We start from the raw sequence: 23,066 nt of genomic DNA, 5'->3' as shown, positions 1-23,066 counted from the left end.
TGTAATAACATGGATGGACCTAGAGAACATTATGCTGAGTGAGTCTAGCCAAAAACTAAAGGACAAATACTGTATGGTCCCACTGATGTGAACGGACATTCGAGAATAAACTTGGAATATGTTATTGATAACTGAATCCAGCAGGAGTTAGAAATAGGGTAAGATAATGGGTAATTGGAGCTGAAGGGATACAGACTGTGCAACAGGACTAGATACAAAAACTCAAAAATGGACCGCACAATAATACCTAAGTGTAAAGGTGTAAAGTAATCATGTTAAAAGACTGAATGAAGCTGCATCTGAGCTATAGGTTTTTTTTTTGTTTTTTTTTTTTACTATTATTATTTTATTTCTTTTCTCTATATTAACATTCTATATCTTTTTCTGTTGTGTTGCTAGTTCCTCTAAACCTATGCAAATGTACTAAGAAACGATGATCATGCGTCTATGTGATGATGTTAAGAATTACTGATTGCATATGTAGAATGGTATGATTTCTAAATGTTGGGTTAATTTCTTTTTTTCCGTTAATTAATAAAAAATAATAATAATAATAAAGGAAACTGTATATGAGGGGGCAAAACATGGGAACTCTCTGTACCTTCTGTGTAATTTTTATGTAAACTAAAACAGTTTATAAACTAAAAATAAAGTTTATATATTAAAAAAAGGATAACAAGGCTTAGAAAACTGAGGCAAATGCCCAAGGTCACACAGAAAATTTTCCGTTCGGGCAGGACAGGAAGCTAGATTTCCTAACTCTTGGTCCAGGTATGGTTTAATAGAATTGGATAGACTTGGGAAATCTTAGAAATCTATAAATCCCAGAAGACAGAGCCATTAGCCAGCTACAGGGCTTAGACAAGCTACCTGACACTTCCAGCCCACTGTTTCCCCAGTCATAAGAGGGACTAATGTCTGACTCCTATGGCTGTTGCAAAGATCTTTCATTCATGCACATATGCATTTATTCAACACCACTTTCAGAGCAACTTCTTCACGACAGACATTGTTCTAGGCACAGGCATATGGTGGTGAATGTATCAAAATCCCTGCACTATGGAGCCTACATCCTAGTAAAGGTAGATTTAAATAGCTAAATAAATAAAAAAATGTCAATAAATCAGTGAGTACTATATAAAAATAGGGATGGTAAGGAAATAGAAAGTGATGGAGGAGGATGTAGGCTAGTTGGGAAGTCAAGTGCCCATCTTTAAGGTAAGATTTGATCAGAGACCTACGTGGAATGGAAGAGCCATTCCAAAGCCTGGAGAAAGCATTCTAAGGAGAAGGAGGAGCAAGTGAGAAGGCTGGGAGGTCGGATGATCTGGCCTGATCCGAGAAGCACATAGTAGCTGAAGCAGAGTGCAATAGGAGGTGAGGATGGTGGGATGAGCAGATTGTGTTAAGACCTTGGTTCATGGTAAGGAATTAAAAAAAAAAATGCTTATTGGAAACTTTAGAGCACGGAATGGTTGTCATCATCATCCAGTGTGCATTGTTCAAAGATAACTCTGTGGATACAGATTAGATTGTCGAGGACCAAAGGGAAACTCGAGAGCCTCGTTAAAAGGCAGTTACAGTAGCCATTTAGGAGATAATGGAGGGAAGCTGGGATGGAGGGTGGAAGCAGTGAGGAGCGGCTGCATTCCGGATGCGTGTTGAAGGCACCCTTTACCAAGCTGCTGGAGTCATTTTGGGAGTTGAGGTAAGATAAAGTCAATAATGACTCCTTGGGCTGTGAGCTGAGCCAGTAGGTTGCTAGAACTGTCGTTTACTAAGGAGGGAAAAACCAGGAGAAAACAGATGCCTCAGGAGCAGAGAGCTGGGCTTGGAGCAAGGTCTCCCTTTCAACATGCTACGTTTGGAAAGCCTGTTAGACACTCAGAAACACAGATGTGGGGTGGGCAATAGGATGTAGTTCTCAGTCCATGGAAGAGGATGAGTCTGAAGATGGAAATGTATCATACATTCCAATGTATGATGGAAACATAATCCACATTTGTAAGTACAGTTATAGAGAGAAGAGGTCCAAGGACCAAATCCAGAAGTACTCTTACAGTTAAAGTTCAGAAAATGGAAGAGAAGCTGGCAAACTAGTGCAAAGAGAAGATCCATGAAGTCTGATGAAAATTAGGAGATGATGGTGTCATGAAAGCCGAGTAAAGAAAAATTTCAAGAGGGAAGAAGAGGTCAACTGTGTCAAATATTCCTAAAATGCCAAGTTAGGTGAGAATCCACCACTGGGATTGGCAGTGGGAGGTCACTACAACCTCGACTAGCTTCAGCTGGAAGGGTGGGGAGGTGAGCCTTGCTGGGGGGGCTGAGCCTGAGTTGAGGGAAGCAGTGAGTATAGACAACTCTTCCAAGCGATTTTGCTTTAAATGGATGCAAAGAAATGGGTGCTGACTAGACAGAGACTATGGAGCCGGTGGGACATGGTAGATTGGATATTGCTCCCAGTTCTTCACTCTCCCTCTCCTTATAGCTCACTTGGTGGGGTGGAGTTTATTTCTCAACCCCACAGATATCGGGCTTGGCCCTAGGACTTAGTTTGGCCAGCAGAATGCTCTAGGACATGGCTCAGGCCAAGGCCTTACAAGTTTGAACTGTCTGGCTTTGCCTCCCTGGATGGCTACTGGTCCCAGGAGAGTGTAGACCTGTGGAGCTGACCTGAAACCACAGGCGAGTGTAGACAACCTGCAATCAGAAGATCATGGGCTAATGAGGGAGAAAAATAAATGCTTATTGTAAGCAACAGATTTCTTGTTAGTGACTCATACTGATGGTTTTCTTTAAAAGAAAGATAGATGGCACAGTCACATGCTCTTGGGAATGGTCCAGAAGAGAGGAAATAAGTGGTATTTCAGGACAATGAGCACTGTCCTGGGAAGGTGAAAGCGGCCTATGCTCTGGTAGACGTGTTGACCTTAAATGGAGGCCGGAGGCCAAGATAGTCATTCGTTTTCCCAGGAGGGACGACGAAGGTTGGAGTGCAGTGAAAGCGCAGGAAGCCCTGGGTCAGCGGCCCCTCCCACCGCATTCTTTTTGGTCCTTGCTCTTGTCATCACTATGATGTGGCCTCCTGTTGCTCAGATGCTGGGCTGGGAGACCTGGGAGGATGGAACTGCACTGGGTCCATTGAGACCAGGAATTGAGAGGCTCAGAAAGGTCACAAAGTGTGCACCTCTGGCTCCCCTGGAGTGTGAGTCTGACGGTTTTAGGGCTCAGGACTGAGGACCTGGGCTCCTAGCCACTCGCACACCAAAAGGAGTGGTGGCAATGCAACTAACTGGATATTGCAAGGCTCACCTTGCGGCCAACTCACCTTCAAGTCCAGCTGAATTGTCTGGTAAGACTTGTCTAACTCCCAAGACGAGGCAAATCTCCCCTGCATGTGCCTTCACCTCTCACATTCCACTCTTATCGGCACACTTCCCAGGGGCCCTTGCTCAGGCCTCTCTTCCCACCGTGTCCTCCACTCGTGACGGCCAGGGCTGAGCTGCTCTCACTTCCGTTTAGCCTCTCTGCCCAGCACAGTGCATGGCACCTAGGGGTGCTCAATACATATTTGAATTGATAGGGGACAGATGATTTGAGCTTGCAAGCACCCCTGTCAGCAGGGACTTCTATGAACACAGCCCCTCTGCCCCACTGCTCCCAGTGGAGTATGTGGTGCCATAATCACAATTAATTCCCTCTGAAATTAAATGCCAGGAAAGTCTGCAGTCTGTGGCCCCTCTCCAGCCCCTGCTCATCCGTGCTGTCAGAGTTTAGCCGTCCCTCGAGCTTCACTCAATCCCCACCTTACTCAGGAAGCTTCTGGTGCCCAGATCTAGTGGGGATCTTTCCTTTGAATCTCCACAGCAATTAGCGCCTGCCTGGTAGCCTTGATCAGACTCCTGTTTGAAATCTCGTGTGTCTTCATTTTAGTCCCTCCCCGCCCCCCTCGCTTATGGGGCAGCTCCTTGAGCAGCAGCATCAGAATCCAGCGTGGGCTCATAGGACACCTCGGTAGACGATTGTTACCTTTCCACCGAAGGCACAGGCAACAAAAGACAAAGAGATCAATGAGACTGCATCAAAATGAAAAACGTCCATGTATCACAAGACTTCATCAAAAAGTTAAAAGACAACCTACAGAATGAGAGAAAATATTTGGAAATCATATATCAAATAAGTGTTCAACATCCAGAATATATGAAGAACTCCTATAGCTTGACAACAAAAGGACAAACTAGTCTTTTTAAAAGTGGGTAAAATACTTGAATAACCATTTCTCCAAAGAAGAGATGCAAATGGCCAACAAGGATATGGAAACATGTTCAGCATCATTAGCCATTATAGAAATCAAATCAAAACCAAAATGATTCTTCACACTCAATAGAGACCCACTAGAATTGCTACTATTTAAAAAATGGAAATAATAAGGGTAGGGGAAGATTTAAGGAAATAGGAAATTGTTAGTGGGAATGTAAAGTGGGGCACCTGCTGTGGAAGACAGCTTGGCAGTTCCCCAGAGAATGGGGTGGGGGTGAGAGTTAGTGCTTATTTGGTACAGTTTCTGTCTGGGGTGATGAAGAAGTTTTGTAATGGGTGGTGGTGATGGTGGCATAGCATCGTGGGTGTAATTAACACCATGAATTGTATGTCCAAAAAGTGGATAAAATGGGAAATTTTAGGTTTTCTCTACATGACCAGAATAAAAAACAAGCAAGCATAGAACTGTGTAATGCAAAGAGTAAACTCTAATGTAAACTATGGACATAGGTAATAGTAGAAATATGATAATGTTTCATCAATTGCAACAAAGTTTCCACACTAATGAAAAACAGGGAAAACGGTGTGTTTGTGAGGGGAGGGGCTTTTATGATACTTGCCATGATTTTTCTGTAAACCTACATCTACTCTAATAAAAAAAAAGTAACTGTTAATGAATGAGTGGTGAACGAATGAGTGAGTGAGTGAATGAATCATTTACTTGGTATTCCTCAAGCATTTAGTATCGAGGTACTGTGCCTTACACATAGTAGGCACTCAAAAGATTTCTCCCATGCAGATCCTCCAATATTTGGGAGAAGAAGAAGAATTTCGTCTGATATTTTGGGAGATTCCTAAGTGACTCTCCAAAAAGAAAACAGGTAGAAATGAGTTAAATACAGTCCTGGCTCACTGTAATCTCTTATAAGCTGGCACCGCCTGATAAAATAGCTCTGTGTTTGCCAAATCAATGGCCTTTTCCCAGCACATCATGGACCTTTCTTGTACATTTTACATTGCTTATAACCCATGAGAAACTGTCTATAAAACTCCACTCTAAGTCTTAGAATGTAACTGTAGCATTTCCCCAGCCTCTGCAGTTTGCTTCCTGGTCGTAGCTTCCAAATCTCTAGTTACCTGCCGGAACCACAGCTGCCTTTCTCCACCGCCATCCTTGCTCCCACCGAAGTTTTAATTTGCTGTGAGATATCAAGATCAAAGTAGAAATTTAGTGATTTTTGTTTTGGGTCCAAGTTCAATGATTGAGAATCTTGGGTTTCTAGGCCTTTGGTGATAGAAGAAAAAACTGGAGTGGCATCTGGGAAGCTGTGCATAGGTGTGACTGAGGGCCCCAAAGCCTGCGCGGGACAACGGCCTGGGAGCCTGGTTCAACCCCTCGCCCACATCAGCATTTCTAAACCGCACTTTCCTGGGGAAATGGAGATTCCCCTCACCTCTCAGGCCTGTAATGAGGATCAATTAAAACCACGATGAAGTCATTTACGTTGGGAAAGCCTTCTCCTCTGCTGGTCCCAGATGTGAAGAGAGGTATCTGTCATCCTCCTGCAGGAGTTTGTAACCTGTCTCCCTGCCCTGCAAGTTTCAGCCCCACAGTCATAGGGGCTAATTCCTTAAAATAAATCTCAACTGATTCTGATCCATCACCTCAGAAGCACCAGTCCCATTTTAGAGGTGAAAACGCTGGCTCTGGGTGAGATGGAATGACTTCCTCAGGGACGCACACTCTGTTAAGCTTGTTTTAGAGAATCTGTGCTTGAGATGTAGCTAGAGAAGAGGCCATATGAAATAGTGCTGGAGTTTGAGACTTGGTCTGCACAACTCGGAACCCCATGTTTTAATTCCTGTGCTATGTTCTAGCTGTGTGACCAGGCCCGTTGCTTCACCTCCTTTAACCTTTGTCCCCTCATCTATGCAGCTCTGAAATTCTACAGCTCTGCCTTGAGGAAAATGTGACTTGATGAAGTATGATGGCCAAACCCAATAATGTCAAAGAACTGCCAAATAGCTGGTTCTCTTTATTTCCTGTATTTGAACGCAGCGGGCATACACACAGCTCTCCCTGCCTCGGCTGACTGTGGGTTACTTTGGGCGTCTTTACACAAAGGGGCCACTCCTCACTCTGCCTGTGGGCAGCAGGGGCCAGCAGTGACCAACTGCAGGTCCTTAGCAGCTCAGATCCACTGCCTCCCCGCCCCTGCTCCCCTAGTTGCCATTGATGTGGGGTTCAGAGCCAATTAACTCTTCTCTCCCCTAAATTGGCCTCCAATAGCTCATCAATTCACTGCGTCACTGAAAGGCCACGTGGTGATTCAGGCTGGCCACACACAAGGGCAACTGGTGCTGTAGGCCAGCTAGCAGACTGCCAGCATGCTTATATACGTACTTGTGGGTGTGCTGTTTCACTATCGCAGGAAGATACTGTGGAAATGAGCAAGAACACCAAAGGCTGTCATTCATACCTTGCTAGGGGAAGGGAAGTCACCATTATTTATTTATTTATATGGCAGTGACAATACAATTTGCCATTTTAGCCATTTTTAAGTGTCCTTATCCCTTCCACATGGTCACTTTCCCCACCGTGGTTGCACTATGTTGCAGGTCTGCATAAGAAATGAAACGGGAATTTCAGGCAGTTTGGCAGAAGCCACAGACCACATGCCAAGAAATCTGCAAAGTTGTTGCTGCAGCTATACTGACAACGGCACGGCATTTGCCTAAACCATGAAATCTGCATCTCTCGCGTGTAGAAAGTGCAGCATTCTTTTGAGAGCAGGATTGTTATTTAAAAAGGCATTCTGGTAGGCTCTGGCATCAAATAGAAAAGGCTAAGTCCTTATGTGATTCCCTAAAGGAAAATGAAGGTGAAGGGTCTACCCTTGCAGATTTTCAGGTCAGCAAAGGCTTATTTGAAAATTAAAAAAAGGAAAAAAGAAGGCTTAGCCCACACAATTTAAAAATCGCCAAAGCCTGCAGATCAAGAAGCAGCTAAGATCATCACATAGATGCATGATCATCATTTCTTAGTACATTTGCATCGATTTAGGAAAAGAACTAGCAAAACAACAGAAAAAGATATAGAATGTTAATATAGAGAAAAAAATAAAAATAATAATAATAGTAAAAAAAAGAAAAGAAAAAAAAGACAAACAAACAGACAGACAAAAAAAAATAGAAACCCCCCCCCCCAAAAAAAAGAAGCAGCTAAGGAGTTTCCTGAAACCATGAAAAAAGTATTATATGTGGATTTTCCAGATCACGGGGGCTGTACCCCTAGCTCCACGCTGTGAAAGGGACAGCTGCACAATTCAGCCAGCATTAATCACACCCACAGTGTCGTGCTACCATCTCTACCTTTTGTACCAGATTTTCTTTAGCACCCCAAACAGAAACTCTGTGCCCATTAAGCAGTAACTCCCCAATCCGCTTGCCCCTGCCCCTGGTCACCTCTGATCTACTTACTGATTTTATGAAGCTTATTCTAGATATTTCATATGAGTGGAATCATACAGTACCTGTCCCTTTGTGTCTGGCCTATTTCACACTGCCTAATGTTTGCAAGGTTCATCTATGTTGCAGCATTGCCAAATGACATTTTACAGGACTGCTTGTCTTTTATTTGTAAAATGGCAGTCTTGCTAGCATATGATTGCATCCCCTAAAAAAATAATTTGTCATTTTTATCTACATTTGTCTAGTTTTGTCCTAGAAGCACCATCCTGCTGCTGTAGGTATTGTCCTGGATCAGGACGATGGATTCACGGCCGACACCCGTTACCAGCCATTATCCCCTTTGCTCAAAACTCGTCAATGTTAACATTTGCCTGTTAATCTTTAATTAAATAGATCTCTAAAGAGATCACTGAGAACTAACCTTTCCACATTTCTTTTGTTTACTTCTCTTGACAAGTTGTAAATGCATACATTTTATAGAAAAATGAATGTCAACAAAATTTCCAAGGCCATCCCATCAGTAGGAGTCAGAACCAAAATCAGAGCCCAGGCCTTCCAGCTCCCGGATTCGGGTCACCACGCCACGCCAGGCTTGTGGGTCCCCAAAGTGCTGTTTCTCCGGAGAACGCTGGCTAACAGACTTTGTTGTCAGTTCCTTTCTCTCTGGCTCAGCCCCAATCCTGACGATGCTGTGATCCTGCATTCTTGGGGACATGTCCCCCGAAGGCACTCTGTCCTTCACCCTCTCCAGCCACGAGGGCTCCCAGCACGTTCTTGGACTCCCCATTGATAAAAGCCTTCCAGGATGAGAACTGTTTTCAGACCCCTTGAATCTGCTCCTCACCATCTCTCCGCCCCTAGCCCCAGGCTTGTATCTGGAGCTGAACTCCCAACCTCTGCTTGCTCATTGGGGAGCTCTATTTTAGGTCCAGCCACCCTCGTCCTGCTCTTTCTGCCACAGTTAATGGTTCCATGGGGAATATGGAAAAGGAATTTTTTACCAAGTACATAAAAACAGATATTTCCTGAATTCTACTCAACATTGAATTAGAGGGCCTAGCCAGTGCAATAAGGCAAGAAATAAAAAGATATATAAGGCACTAGGATTAGAAAAAATAATAATCTTCTCAGATGTTGTCGTGTGTTCATAGAAAATCCAAAATGATCTACATCTAAAATATGAGAATTTATAAGAGATTAACAAGATTTTCTGTTAAAAAATTGTATCTCTCTATTACCGCAAAAAAAAATTTTTTTAAAGATATACTAACTATGATAGAATTAAAAATATATGGGGATGTGTACACAGCTATGTGATGATACCATGAGCCAGTGATTTTATAGTTTGCGTGGTTTAGGTGGTGTGTGAATATACCTCAATAAAATTGAAATATATATATTTATATATATTAGTTACCTAGGCTTAATGTATGAAAAGATAAGCAAGGTTTCCAAAGGAAAAATTTATAACTTATTGAGCGATATTAAAGAATGCCTAAATAAAGGAGAGATATACCATGTTCATGAATTTAAAAAATCAGTGTATTTTAAATGTTAGTTCTCCCCAAAATGGTGTATAGATTCAGTGAACCCCCAATCAAATATCCAATAAGTTTCATTTTGTGGTATTTAATAAGGTGCTTTTGGAAGAAAAAGAGAAATGTAGGAGGATATGCTTCACTAGCTATCAAGACATTTTCCAATGTTTTAGTTATCAAGACAGTGTGGCATTAATGTAAAGACTAAGATAATATAGACTAAAAAACAGAATAAAGAGCTTAGAAACAGACCTACTGTTCATGGTACATGTATTTATAGCACAGTTGGCAGTAGTTAGAAGACAGTTTTCAGTAAATGGTGATGGGGCAATTAAATATCTATATCAGAAAAAAATATAATTTTTTTTACATTTTCCATATGTAAAATCAGTTCCAGTTCATATTAGATCTAATATGAAAGGTAAAATTGCTATGCTTTTAGAAGAGAATATAAAAGAATATCTACATATTTTAAATGGGCTAGAAAAAACACAAAAGATAAAGGAAAAGGGATAAATTTTGTAATATTGAAATTTAGAAGTTCTGTCCATCAAAAGATGCCATAAAAAGAGATAAAAATACAAGCCACAGAATAGAACAACATGTTTCTAACACATATAAAAAAGGGAGGGGGGGCTAGTATATAGAATATATAAAGAATCTTAAAAATAAACAAGAACAGGCAGACACTTGATAGGAAAAGAATAAAGACGTGAACCTCACTGGGACGGATATCCAAATGGCCAATAAATGTATGGAACATAGGAAAAGTGCCCACCTCAATATTAATTGGGGGATACAAATTAAAATCACAATGAGATGCAATTACACATCCACCTGATTGATAACAATTAAAATATTAACTATTAAATATTGGCTGGAATATGGTGTATCAGGAATTCATCTTCCTACTGATAGGAATGTGCACTGGTACAGCTGATTTGGAAAACTATGTAGTATTACCTAGGAAAGTTGAATATTCTATGTTCCTTAGAGACATATTTGCACTAAGATCGGTATAAAAGAATATACATAGCAGCATTTTTCAGGATTACCAAACTCCAGAAACAAACTAAATATCCACTCTATGATGTATTTATACAATGGGCAGAAAGAAAATGAATATTTGAGATGTATGCAACAATGTGATGAATCTTACAATGTTGAACAAAAGACATCAAGTTGTAAAAATATAATATAGTTCCATTTTCATGTTTAGTTTAAAAAATAAAAACAAGTAAAACTAACATGTATGGTTAGGGAATGCAGCCACAGGCAATAAAACTATAATGAAAAGCAAAGAAATTAGTATTATAGAAGAAAGTGGCTACCTCTGGAGAGCAGGTGGAGGTGGAGGTTGTTACTGAGAAATACAGAGGGGCTTCCATGTTCCCATTAAAATTCTTTACCTTCTTGGGGTGATCGCATGGGTGTTCAACCATTAGTTAAACTGCACATATGCATTTTATGCACTTATCTGCATAATGTATTTAAAATTTTCAAAATGCTTTAAAAACCTACCGACATCCCCAGATATTTCTGAGGCCCAGGGAAGATTACGATATTATAATGAAATGGATAGATCTAACCATCTGAGCATACTATGCACATTTATTATCAGAAATAAGCTTTGATTCTTATCTTCCACATTTCATTAATTCCAGACTTCATCCAGACCAAAGCCCAGGTGGCTTTCAACCAGCACCAGAGAGCAGAGATGCTTCAGATTAATCTACATCTCCTTTGGTCTACTCAGACCTGAATCTTATGATGATGTCTTCATTACAATAAAAAAGGAATTAGAAATGCAGCGTTCAGGGACTTAGAAAAGGTGATGAGAAGATGAGCTTAAAATAAAGAACAAAGAAAAACAAATGACCTAGATTCCAGCACTCCTGACCAGAAGGTTCTGATTTACCTGAATTTGTTCTTCACAGTTTCGAGTTCCGTAAACATATTTCACAAGCTTGATATATTTAGCCATATTTTAGAGGTATGTGAGTTATAAATAATAGTAGTTAGAAACATTGCTAGGACCTTGCCAATTTGGAGTTTTGGATTAAGTGAATTGAATTATTTTTAAAAATCTATTAGGATAATTACTTTTATAAGCCAATTATGTGTATCAGTGAGATTTCAGAAAGGATGCTTAAACAAGGTTTTCAAATATTCTGAAGATCTTTAGAAAGGTGAAGAAGGTTTGTTCCAAAAACAAAACGTAATAGCATCAATCCTTGGCAAAACACCAAGACTATAATTTTGGGGAGATAGTGATCATTAGTAATTACTAAGAGTCAGCATGGCTTTGTTATTTCTCATTAATCTCATTGCTATTTTCAGGAGAATGACTAGGCAGTGGACAAAGGAAGGCCATGTGCATAGCACACCTCAGCTGTCACAGGGCATGGATGCTCGCTATGGATTCACTCAGGCCTGACAAAAGACATGGTCCAGGCTAAGCCTCGGTCCTGTGGTTGTGAACCCTTTCACAAATAGGATCTTGGAAGATCTTATTAAGATGAAACCAAACCAAATCAGGGTGGGACTTAAGCCAATCATATTAGGGTCCTTTTAGCAGAGGAAATCCAGACACAGAAACAGGGACCTGAAGGAGAGTGTTGGCCTTGTGACGAAGGCAGAGATGGAGTTGTGGGTCTCCAGCAAGCCACTGCCAGACCCACAGGCTTCCGAGAGAGCATGCCCTACCAGCACCTTGATTTTGAGCTTCTGGCCTCCAAAACTGTTCGACAATAAATCCCTGTTCCTTAAGCCAACCAGCCTTGGTATTTGTCATAGCAGCCCTAGCAAACTAAGACACTAGTTCAGTTAAGGAATTGATAATGGTTTTAAACATTAACCTGTTACGCCAATCTGAAAAGCTTCTACTCATCAACTTGTACATTGTTATATGATTAACATCTGGGTGAAGAGATAGGAGACCTACTTATCAAATCTACAGATGATCCAAAACTAGAAGAAGAGCTGTTACCTTGCAAGACTGACTTAGACGTAAAAGGATTTGAATATACTCAAAAAGAGGGCTGAAACAAGGTGAAGAAAAAAGTTCAGGAACTTACGCTCAGGATTGAGAGGATTTGGCTTGACGCTGGTTCAGTTAAGAAAGACCTAAAGATTTTAGTCAAGTGCAAACCCAATAGGAGCCAACAATGTGATGTGGTTATTTAAAAAGCAAATGTCATTTTAGATTTCATCGATAGACACTGTGTCCATATCAAGTGCTTGTTAGAGCAGAAACACTCTTTGATTTGGAGTATCTAATTCTGGAGGGGAAATAACAAATCAAAGATCTACCCAAGGGTGAAGGGGATTAGAGCTCGTCAGGAGACCAAGCCAAGTGCAGAATGGAGAGAAGACCTGGAAAGATGAGGGCTGTCTTTAAACATTTCCATGGCTGGGAGAAGGAGGATGTACTTTCCACTGATAGCTTGATTGGTTGCTTTACCAATGTGCTGCAATGGGCAGAATTAAGATGACATGCCTAGGATGCTGGGTTTCACATTAAGAAAACTTTCTATGATTAGGGCCAATGGGACATGGAAGAGGCTTCCTTGTCAGGTATTAGGCAAAAAGAGTACTAGAGAGATGGGAAGGAAGAGTACATGGTAAGGGGCCAAGGAAAGAAAGAAAGAGAACATCTCGTAAGTGGTACCGCAAAGGTTTTGCAGGCAGACACATGCCATTAGTCCTGCTTTTTCATCGCTTAACAGCTGTGTGACTTTGAGCAAGTTACTTTAACCTCTCTGAGATTAAATTTCTTTATTTATTAAATGGGAGTAAAAGTAGTGGTATATTCATCTCATAGGACTTTTTCAGTGATTGAGTAAATAATGCTATTACAGGTAATCCTTGAGGAAATCCCTTCCATGGGACCTTATATCCCAAACCTGCAGGGCCACCAGGAGGGACCCTTGGCTTCCCTTTATCCCATGATAAAAGCTCCTTTGTCTAGAAATCATGTTTGCTGATGTTCGATGTTTCTGTAAGAATTAGGGAGTGCTTGGCACTTTTGCTAACATATGGGCAGAAGAAAGTTGTGATTTCATGCCATTGTCAGCCCCATTTTCCCTGTTTCTGTTATAGAGAAATAACAAAAGGAATCCCAACCAATCTCTAACTCTCCCCTCTCCGTCCTTGCTGGATCAGGGACCGGCTGTAGACTCAGGGGGAAGCTTCCTGCAGCCACCCCCAGCACCAAGGAAGCCAGCTGGATTCAGAGTCCAGGAAATTCTCCTATTACAGGATCCCAGCCAGCATCGGACAAGAACAGCGCAGGGGACGCTCAGATACTTCTTGGCATTGCATGTCATAAGGAATTAAAATAGGAAATTGTAGTAGGCAGAATTCTACTGCCCCTCCCCCCAAGATTCCCAGTCCGTGAAAAGCACACCTGATAACCCTCTTCTCAAGTGCGGGTAGGACAGTGAATACGTGGGTTGCTTTCCCTGAACTAGGTAAAAGGGTGGAGGGACTTTGCAGATGTAATTAAGGTTCCAAATCAGTTGACTGAGCTTATCAAAGAAGAGATATCGTGGATGGGCCTGACCTAATCACGTGAGCCCTTACAAGGGACAGCCCTTCCTGGAGTAGGAGATTTGAAATGCAAGAGATTCTCCTTCTGGCTTTTAAGAAATCAACTGCCATGACGTGGGGGTGCCATGGAGGTGTGCACAGGAAGGAGCTGAGAGCGGTCCTTGCCAACAGTGAGCATGAAACGGGGGCCTCCGACCAACGCAGGAAATAAATCCTGCTCACAACCTCGGAAGAGGGGCCTGAGCCTCGAGTGAGACCCTTGGCAGGGAGCCCAGCCAGTCCGGGCTGGCCCCTGACTCCTGGACAGGGGGGGATAGTAAATGTGTGCTGCTGGAAGCCGCTGTACTTGTGGGGCTGCGGTGCGTGGACAGTGACTGCCACAGGCAAGAGCGCGCCTCTGTGGCTGTCCCCGGCCCTGTCTCTCGATAGCCTGCAGGTACTATCGCATTGCAGAAAAAAGAACCAAAGCTTGTTTGCCCAGAAAGGACAGGCCGTGTTAGTCTGGGCAGGCCTGGGGTGGGGGTGGAAATGTGCCCCAGGAGCCCGGCTAGTAGAAAGCAGTGGGTGGGTGGGTCGCAGTGGTGGGTGGCCAGGCTGGGGCCGAGGGCGCGGGCCCTCCCCATGCTCAGATGCTTTAGGAATAAGCCGCCCACCCGCCCGTTAGAAAGAATTCCTTTTTCCAAGCAACATTCTGCTGCAATTCAGCACATCACTGATGACAATAAAGCTGTCTTTTTTAAAAAACAAAAAAAAGGGAAAGAATAGTCCTATTTTCACTAACTTAGATGGGCCATTGCCACAATTAATCCACATCACTGAGGCTTCCCAGTTGCCCCCACTAGGGCTGGTGTGGGCTGGTGCGACGGCGAGGGCTTGGCAGTCTCATCGCCGTGAGCTTGCCCCGGCTACGTGTCACTTTCCCCACCTGCAAAACGGGTGCAAAGCAGTGGCTGTGAAGATCAGTGAGATGCTGTGAATGAGTGTGCAGCATGTGCCGGGCACTTGTGCGTGCAGCTGACACTGAGGCTGCCAGGGCACGTCTCCCACCCCTGGAACTGGCTGGTGGGGAACTCCGGCCCTCCGCTCCGCAGTCACCTCCAGGTGACAGGGCTGAGCACGGTGGGTTCTGAGAGCCCCACCCGGCCTTGGAAGGTCACGGGCATCTTCTAAACTGCAAGCTGAAGGTCAAGCGCGAGTCAGCCAGGCAGGAAGGGGAGAAATGAGGCCCGATGCTGGGATCAGCGCCAGCACCGGAGAGCACGTGAGGCCCAGGAATGTGAGTGAGGGTGTGTGGGGTGCAGAGGGCGGGGTGGGGAAGGAGGCAGAGTGGCTCACTGAGCCGGGGAATTCGGTCACACTAGTATGGGTAACTTAGCAGGTTTTAAAAGGAGAGCACTGTGCTTTGCAAATGGGTGCACAGGGCTCTGGTGTTGCTCTGAGATGGGGGCTGGGGGAGATTGGGGGTGAAGAGGCTGGGGAGTGGGCTCCAAACAAGAGCCGCTCTACCAGAACGAGTGTCTCTGCTTTTATCTGACTGACATAGGAGGCTCCGGGAAGATTTAATTTGATAAATCTTCTTTGAAAAACCCTCTTTAGAAAAACTACTCTGATTGCAAGGTGGGGGGGGGGGTTGTTGGTGAGGCAGAGAGAAAGTGAAGTTGAATCCTTGTTTCCTTTTTTTAGTGACTGATAGTGTGGTATCGCCATTCCACAGACATGGGGGACACAGGATGAGAAGTGAAGTGGGGCAGAGCTGAGATAGGTTTTGAGTGTCTTCTGTCTGGGACAGCCAAGTAGGTAGAGTGTATATTTCAGGGCTAAGAAGATTGCTTTGGACTTAGCTATGGATGTAGGAGATGCAGTAGGCTGCCCTACAGCCACCAGATCCATCAAACCCTGCTCCCTAGAACTTGTCAATGTTACCTTATTTGGAAAAGGGCCTTTGCAGATGTAATTAAGTTAAGGGTCTTGAGATGAGACTACCCCGATTATCTGGGTGGTTCTAAATGCCATCATAAGTACCTTATAAGAGAGAGGCAGAGGGACTTAACCAGAGAAGGTGAAGTCAAGACAGAGCAGAGAGAGGTGTGGCCACAAGCCAAGGAAAGCTGCCAGTCGTTGGCAGAGGCAAGGAAGTTCCCCCCCCCAGGAGCTCCTGGAGGAAGCACAACCCCGCTGGATTTTAGACTTCCAGCATCAGAACTGCAAAAGAGTAACTTTCTGTTGTTTTAAGCTACTAAGTTTGGGGCAATTTGTTCTAGGCCCAAACACAGGAAACAAATACAGAAGACTTCTGCATATAGATGTAATTGAATTGGCAAGTAAATGTTTCCATCAGCCATGAAGGGTCTGTCTGGTGAGAAAAGACGAGGAAAGATTCCCGGGAAACACCTGCATTTAAAAATAGGAGGGAAAAGGCTGACAAAGCTGACTGAGGTGGAGGGTCCAGGGGCCCAGGAGAAAGCAGGGACAGTGGGATCACAGCCATGGAATGGAAGTATGTGAGAATGAGAAAGGTGGGTGAGCCCTTTGCAGGGAAGGCAAGGAAGATACAGACTCCAGCAGGTGTTTACTTGGCTTTCCAGCTATGAGGTGGCTGGCCAAAGCAGTTTCAGTGGATACTGGCATGGAGGCCAAGTGAGGGGATTTGAAGGACCAGTGGGAGATGAGGAGGTAGAGGTGGCCAGAAAGATGGATTCCTTCAAGAACTGTGCCTGTGAAGGTAGTGGAGGGACTGGAGGAAGGAGGAAGACAGATGGTAGGGATTTGTTCAGTGGGTGGGGAGGGGTGGGGAGTTGGGGAGAGAACTTGGGCATGTCTGAGTTCTGATGGGGAGGGGTCAGTAGCGATGGAGAGGCTCTGGGTTCAGAATGACACCATGACGTGTTCCCATTCATGCATCTGAAACTTTCTTGAGCACCTGTGTGTAAGGACCTGGGCTCTGTGGGTTAATGGGGAGGTGGGGGGAGTTTGCGCTTCAAGTTTAATGACTTTCCACCCTGCTCTTAGAAGATGTTCAAAGTTGCATCACACTCTGAATCTGGTAGATGAAGTCCCGTAGCTCCTGCCGTCTGATGTTTCCTGTTAGTCCTCAGACATCGCCTGAGCAGTTGCGTCCTGGAGGTTGCTGGTTGGCTGGCCGTGCGGAGGGCCCCCCCCAGCTTTCCCAGGGTCAAGCCCCTGAGCCCCCGCTGTGGGAGGCTGGCAGCCCCGGGCTCTTCTAGAAGCGAGTGGTTCCGGAGGCCTGAGGCGAGATCCCTGGGAGGCCCCCGTGCTTTGTTTCTGCTCTCAGCTGACCTATGCTGGAAAAGACTCAGGACAAAGAACCACTCATTTTACTGTGGACACAACAAACAGAAAGATTTGGCGAAGAAGGGAACTAGGTGTTCAAAACTAGTGCTTCTCAAATTAGGTTGAAAGGTTGTTTGCTTGGTTAAATTTCTAATCCGTGGTAGACTGAGCTTACATTCATCCTCTGTCACCTGACACGCTGTTAGGGAACCTGTGCCAGCTTGGAGACAGCCAGGCGGGCAGCCCGGGGGCTTCTCCTTTTAACAACGCCCGGAGTCTTGGCTCCTCTTGCGTGCCTAGGCTCTGGGGCATATTTGCAGCAGCACCTCCTGCACCCATCAGAAGCCATCCCTCCCACTGCCTCCTCGGTGCAATGGGTGCCTCCTGTCTCGCAGTGGGTGGGCTTCTGCAGAAGCAGGTCCCGCAGGAGCATTTGGGGCCCAGGGGGCTGGGGGGAAATGAGTGCGAGTGGTGGTGAGGGAAGTGGGAAGTGAAACCGGGAAGGACTCAAGAAGGGCTGCATGCAGCACCGCAAGTCCTGGCTGCAGGCAGCTGGAGCTCCGTCCTGCTGGAGATGCTGAGCCAGGGGGCGCCCATACCGGGCGCGAGGAAGCGGGGCGCTGATTGTCCACTGTGCTGGCTGGCGGGGAGTGCCCCTCCCTTCCAGCCTGTGAGGCCAAGCGGACTCCGTGGCCCAAGAAACGCTGCTGCTCCAGAAGGGGGCAGGGTTGAGGCTAATGGGAAACCATGCGAGCGGTGGGGAGGCGGCATGTGGCACGCCCACCCCCCCACCCCCCCAGAGAAGCCCCAGAGAGGCGGTTGCAGAGAGGCGGTTGCTCTGTGAACTCTCCATACAGGGCGCTGCCTTTGCGCTGGGGAGAGGGACCCTGGCACCATCGGTGGGCGAGCGCTCACCTGCACCTGCGCTCACCTGTACCTGTGCGTCACGACCAACGCAGGGCAGGGCCCGGCCTGGGCGCTGCTCCAGAGCCGCTGGGCTTTCCAGTTGCACACCCAGGCTCTTCTCATCTGCTGCAGTCGCTTCCGACTCCCGGCTGCCTCGCACCCTTGTCCCTGGCTCAGGAGCGTGCACAAGTGCACACCTATGCACGCGCACGCAGCAATGCACACCATTCACTGCCAACCTGAAGATGAGTGATACATTTTTTCTTCTTGGCTGTGGCAAGGGGAGAGGATGAGAAGATGCGAGGACTCTGCTAATGGATGTTAGCAGCTGCCCAGTCCCAGGTGGTTCAGAAAGGCCCCAGTGTGAAGGGAAGGAAGGCGGCACACCTTCAACTATATCCCCTCAGCCTCACTGTGCCCTGAGTCTCCCCCACCCTGTGTGTGCTGGAGATGTTGCTGGTTTCAGGTGACTTGGCCCCTTGGCAGGTCTCACGGAAGAATTTCTGCGGTCTCTTTCTGAGCCCAGGCCCCATAACTCTCACAGGCCTGCCTCCAGCATCCTCTCCTCTCTGGCCACATGGGTTCTGTGGATTCCTGTCGTGCCTTGCTCTCCTCTTCCCAGGACCTTTGCACATGCTACCCCCTGCCTGGAGTGCCCAGGGACCTGCTCCTTCCTCCCTCCTCAGCTCTCAGTTCTGCTCCCTCCTCCTTCCAGAAGCCCCTCACCCCTGCACCCTCCTCACCCAAGGGAGCTGCCTTAACACCCATCCCTGCACCTTTCCCAGTGTGAAAGCTCAGATGCTGGAGTCTGTGCTTCAGGGCAACTGCCCCTCCCCACTAGATTATAAATTTCCTGAGAAGGGGAGCCCTGTCTCAGCTTTTCATCTCCTAGATCATCCATCTGCTGATGATGAAATAAAAAGCAAATCCTCAGAAAGCTCCCAGATGGCCATTCCCACTTGGTAGAAAAGGTGACTGCAGCTGGGGAAGCTGAGGCTTTCCTAGGACCCCAGCCTGGTGCATGGGGCCAAGCCGCCTGGCAGCCTGTTTCAGCACCGTCGGCCAGTGACCTCTGGAGGGGAGGCTGGGTGGAACCTTTAAGGGGAATTTGAGTTCTAGGAGGCTCGCTTTCTTCGTTGTTGCTCTTGAATGATTTAATTCTCCAAATATATGGATAAGAAACTGAGATAAAAGCAACACCATGCTAAAGGAGATAATGACAAGGTGATTCTCTACCTGGGGCCTCTGGCTCAGAGAGCTGGGTTAGTGAAGTGGGACACGCGTCTACAGTGACAACCATGAGCGCTTGGTGGTAACGGAGGCAGAGAACCCTCCTTCCTGCTCAAAAATGGACTTGCTGTGTATTTTGGGGGGAAGTGGGTTCTTTGCTAGAATAATTGAGGGATGTAAAGTAAGCGATCGCAGAAGATGGCTGGGCTAGTGGTCGAGACGTGGGGGCGTCGGAAGCCCTTCTAATGTCTGCTGCCCATGACTCGGGCTCCGCAACTACGCAATTCCTGGGCCCGTTCGGACTTGAGATTAAAGTTAATTAAGCAGCCTCAACTCATCCGTGCCATGCTTGGGGCACCCTCACCCCAGCCCCTGAACAGTGGGTAGCCTGACTTTCCCACACAATGGCATCCTCAAGGCGTGTCCTAGAAATCAGATGTCGGGAATGAGCTCTGAATGCTCTGGAGCCGAGCCTACTACAAAGTCTCTGTGCACGTGCTGCTTTTTCAGACTCTGTCTTTGGCCCTCCCAGCTTTCCCTAGTCCCCCTGGGTTGTTCATCCCCCCGATTGAGTCTGAAGAGCATCATCCTTATTTTGGCCTCACTTCTGACCAGCTTCTTATTCTATCACTAGTGACAGCACTTCCATTCTCCTCCCGCTTCACTGATTTTCACGAAATAATAATTATGGAAAGCACAATGAAATTATGTTTTTAATTTTGTAAAAGTCTTGTGCAAATGGCAGAAACTTTTCTTCATGTGAAATCTTACACAGGGGACCAGTGCAGGGCCCAGCGAGGGCAGAGCTGCTCGTGGGGAAGGACTAGGGGCTCGAAGCGCCCACCCGGAGCCGGCCCACGACCAAATCTTCATGCGCAGCCGCCAGCGACTCTGTTGCAACACGGCAGGCAGGGCCGTGGGCACATCTGCTTGTCACCTGCCGAATCTCTGGTCCATGTATGCAGACGTGTCTGCAGGTGGTTCTGGAGCCATCATGCAAGTCATGAAACAGGGGCCGGTCAGCAGCAGAGAGGCCAGGGGGCCATTCTCAGTCCCCACCCCTTCTTCACTCCCCCTCTCCGTTCAACACCCTATTTTAGTAACTGGGCTCCTGAGCACAGGCTCTTCACCTCATCCCCATCGCCCCATTAAGGGGCCTCCATTCTAACCCTTGGGCCCCCTGAGCCTGCACATCTGCCCTTCAGCCTTCTTGTAGGGCCCCCTGATGCCCCACTCCCAGCCAGCTCAGGGCCACTTAACCCCGAGCTGAGGTCTGCCCCTGAAACCATATAAAGTGCACATATCCGTGTCGGGCTTACCGTTCCCATCCAGTATGGGTTGGATGTTATTTTTGTTGTCATTTTTTACTTTAAGAAAATCCTGATTCATGCTTTCATCTGCATAACCCTAGAACTGGTGAAAGACATGTTTCAACCCCTTGAGCTCATGGGGTCAGCTTTTATTTTTTAATGAAAAAGCCATAATAATGTCATAGTGAATTTAACCTCATCATGTACATTTAATCTCTATTGGAGGCTTCATATGTGATTTACTGGTTTATTTTATAGCAAAGTAAAACCCCGCTCCCTCAGGTTGTACTAGCTCCTCGGTATTGCAGCCCCAGATTCGGGTTCTAGAGGACACCCACAAGTGAGCAGGAAGGGAACAAAAAACCCATACGTTCAAATATACATAATTTTTAATTAGAGAAGTTGTAGGTTTACAGAAAATGCAGAGATCCCGTAGACCCCCAATTCTTAACACCTCCTTAGTGTGTGGTTCATTTGTGATGCATAATAAAAGAATATTATTAGAATCGTAATATAAACTCCAGTGAATGATTTCCACTGGGTTCCCTGTTTGTGTTATACAGTCCTGTGGTTTTTCTTTTTAATTTGTATCATACAGATACTTTTAAAAAGCCATTCAAACTGCTACTGTAATGGATAAAGTAGTCAAGTACTATCAAAGATGATAATTTTTGTTTCTTTTTGAATTTTAGTAAATAAGGGGCTTATGGAAGTAAACATCAATGCGGCCGGCCATGGCATCAGCCCACCCCACCCCTGCCCCGGCTCCTGCTGGTCTAAATTCTGATCCTCGCAATGTGAGCCTTCGTGGGAAAGTGAGTTCACAGCTCTTGGGAGGCTTTAGTTGGTGAAACTTAAAGGGTCACTAAACCCTTTAAGGCTCTGATGAAAGCTTGAGAGCCTTCCCTGGGGAAAGCGCCCAAACTAAAAACATTGGCGCGTGATCCCTGCGTCTCATCTCTCCCCGAAAGCCGTGGATGGGACCGAGGCCAGCTCCAAAACCTTCCCAGCTGGGACATCCTAGGATCAAAGAGGCCAACTCACCGTGAAGTCGGCACGTGTTGGAGCCCAAACTGGGTATCCCATCCTAACACGTCCCAGAGCAGGGGCGATAAGCAGGGGGCCTGGGTCCCCTCCCCTGCACGAACTAGACCTGGGCCAAGGGTTGGGGAGGCTCACGGCCCTGGGTGCTGCGCGGGGGGCCAGCCTGGGATGGGGGGCTGAAGGGGTGACGGGCGGCTCAGCTGATCCCGCCCGGAAGGGATGAGGTGGCACTTCCCTGCTGCCCCGCCCTGCCACCCTCGGCCCACCCGCTGGGTCACTTGCTCTGGCCTGCTTGTAAGATGTGTCTGCCCAACACCAGTCGCCAGCTGCCAGCTTTTCCCTCCTCCCTGCTGTGACCTCTGCAGGGACTCCCCAGCCTCCAGCCCCCTCTTCAGGACTTTCCACCCCTGGGGGAGGGAGTTGGGCTCTCCTGGCCGCGTGCCCACCCCTCTCTCTGTGATTCCCACGCTGCCCTTAGATATTTGTTCACTCAATCATGTCTGCCGAGACAGCGAGCTTCTCGCTGGAGAAAAGTTGCTGTTTCCTTTCTCTTTGCAGCACCAGCTGATGTCGGCTGTAACCGCTGAGTATGCTAAACCTCCTTTTTAATACCCAGCATGATTTGCAAGAGAGCATGCACCCCACACTCCAGCCTTTAGCTTCCCCCAACTGGATTGGCCCCCATCATCTCACCCCATTCTTATCCAGTCCCTTGAGCCTCCTTTCCCAAGATGCTCCAAAACCCCAGGTCCCATTCTGCTCGGGAAGACGGATCTGAGGCTTTTCTTCTGGCCTCCTTGCCGCTCAGTTTCACAGCAAACGCTTTGTTTTTTTTCTTTTTGGAATCCTGGCATCACAGTCAATGCTGTGATGGTTGGGCTAATGCTTCAGCTTGGCCAGGTGATCGTACCCAGCTGTCTGGTCAAGTAAGCACTGGCCTAACCATTACTAAAAGGACATTTCATGGCTGGTTAATAAGCTAGGAGGCTGTTTTGTTACATCATCAGCACATTGATGGCACCTACTGCTGATTCATGGCTGATGACATCTGCTGTGGGCCAAGGGGAGTGCTTCCCGTGATCAGTGATGTTTAATCTACTCAGCTGGAGGCTTTAAAGGAGAAGCCAGGAGAGAGAATCTCTTTCCCCTTCTGCCAGCTGGTCTCTCTTGGAGAATTCATCAATGACCTTCATTGGAGCTTATAGCTTGCAGCCAACCCTACAGACTTTGGACTTGTGCATCCCCAGAGTTGTGGTAGGTATTTTTATTAAATCTCATGCTTTCAACTGTATCTCTTGTTGGTTCTGTTTCCCTGGAGAACCCTGACTACCACCACTTCTACGCGCACCAGGCAGACAAGCCTGCTTTTGATGGCAGCACACACCCTGAGTGCAGGGGTCAGCTGGGCACCTCCTCCCCCTGCCCCATCCCCAGCCAAACCCTGGTCGCAGGAGCTGAATTAATA

General features: G+C 46.4%; 2 long non-coding RNA genes across 3 annotated transcripts in view; one reads left to right on the top strand and one right to left on the bottom strand.

Moving 5' to 3' along the window:
• The window catches only part of LOC143689083 (uncharacterized), a 34,868-nt gene extending 20,239 nt beyond the window's left edge, over positions 1 to 14,629 (top strand). The window contains exons 2-3 of the long non-coding RNA XR_013178554.1: positions 10,934 to 11,262; positions 11,610 to 14,629. This is a non-coding gene — a long non-coding RNA (uncharacterized LOC143689083). The remainder of the gene's footprint in view (positions 1 to 10,933; positions 11,263 to 11,609) is intronic.
• A 3,549-nt stretch (positions 14,630 to 18,178) lies between these two features.
• LOC143689082 (uncharacterized) lies at positions 18,179 to 22,715 on the bottom strand. 2 transcript variants are annotated; one of them, XR_013178553.1, is made up of 4 exons: positions 22,295 to 22,715; positions 20,567 to 20,660; positions 20,092 to 20,230; positions 18,179 to 18,288 (listed from the first exon to the last, which is right to left on the bottom strand). It is a non-coding gene; the product is annotated as an uncharacterized LOC143689082 (long non-coding RNA). The 2 variants fall into 2 exon arrangements; XR_013178552.1 differs by lacking the exon at positions 18,179 to 18,288 and having other exon boundaries at positions 19,965 to 20,230; positions 22,295 to 22,604.
• Positions 22,716 to 23,066: the final 351 nt, after the last annotated feature.

The sequence above is a fragment of the Tamandua tetradactyla genome, chromosome 6, assembly GCF_023851605.1.
Source record: "Tamandua tetradactyla isolate mTamTet1 chromosome 6, mTamTet1.pri, whole genome shotgun sequence".
NCBI lineage: Eukaryota > Metazoa > Chordata > Mammalia > Pilosa > Myrmecophagidae > Tamandua > Tamandua tetradactyla.
This window is presented reverse-complemented; position numbering and strand designations above follow the sequence as displayed.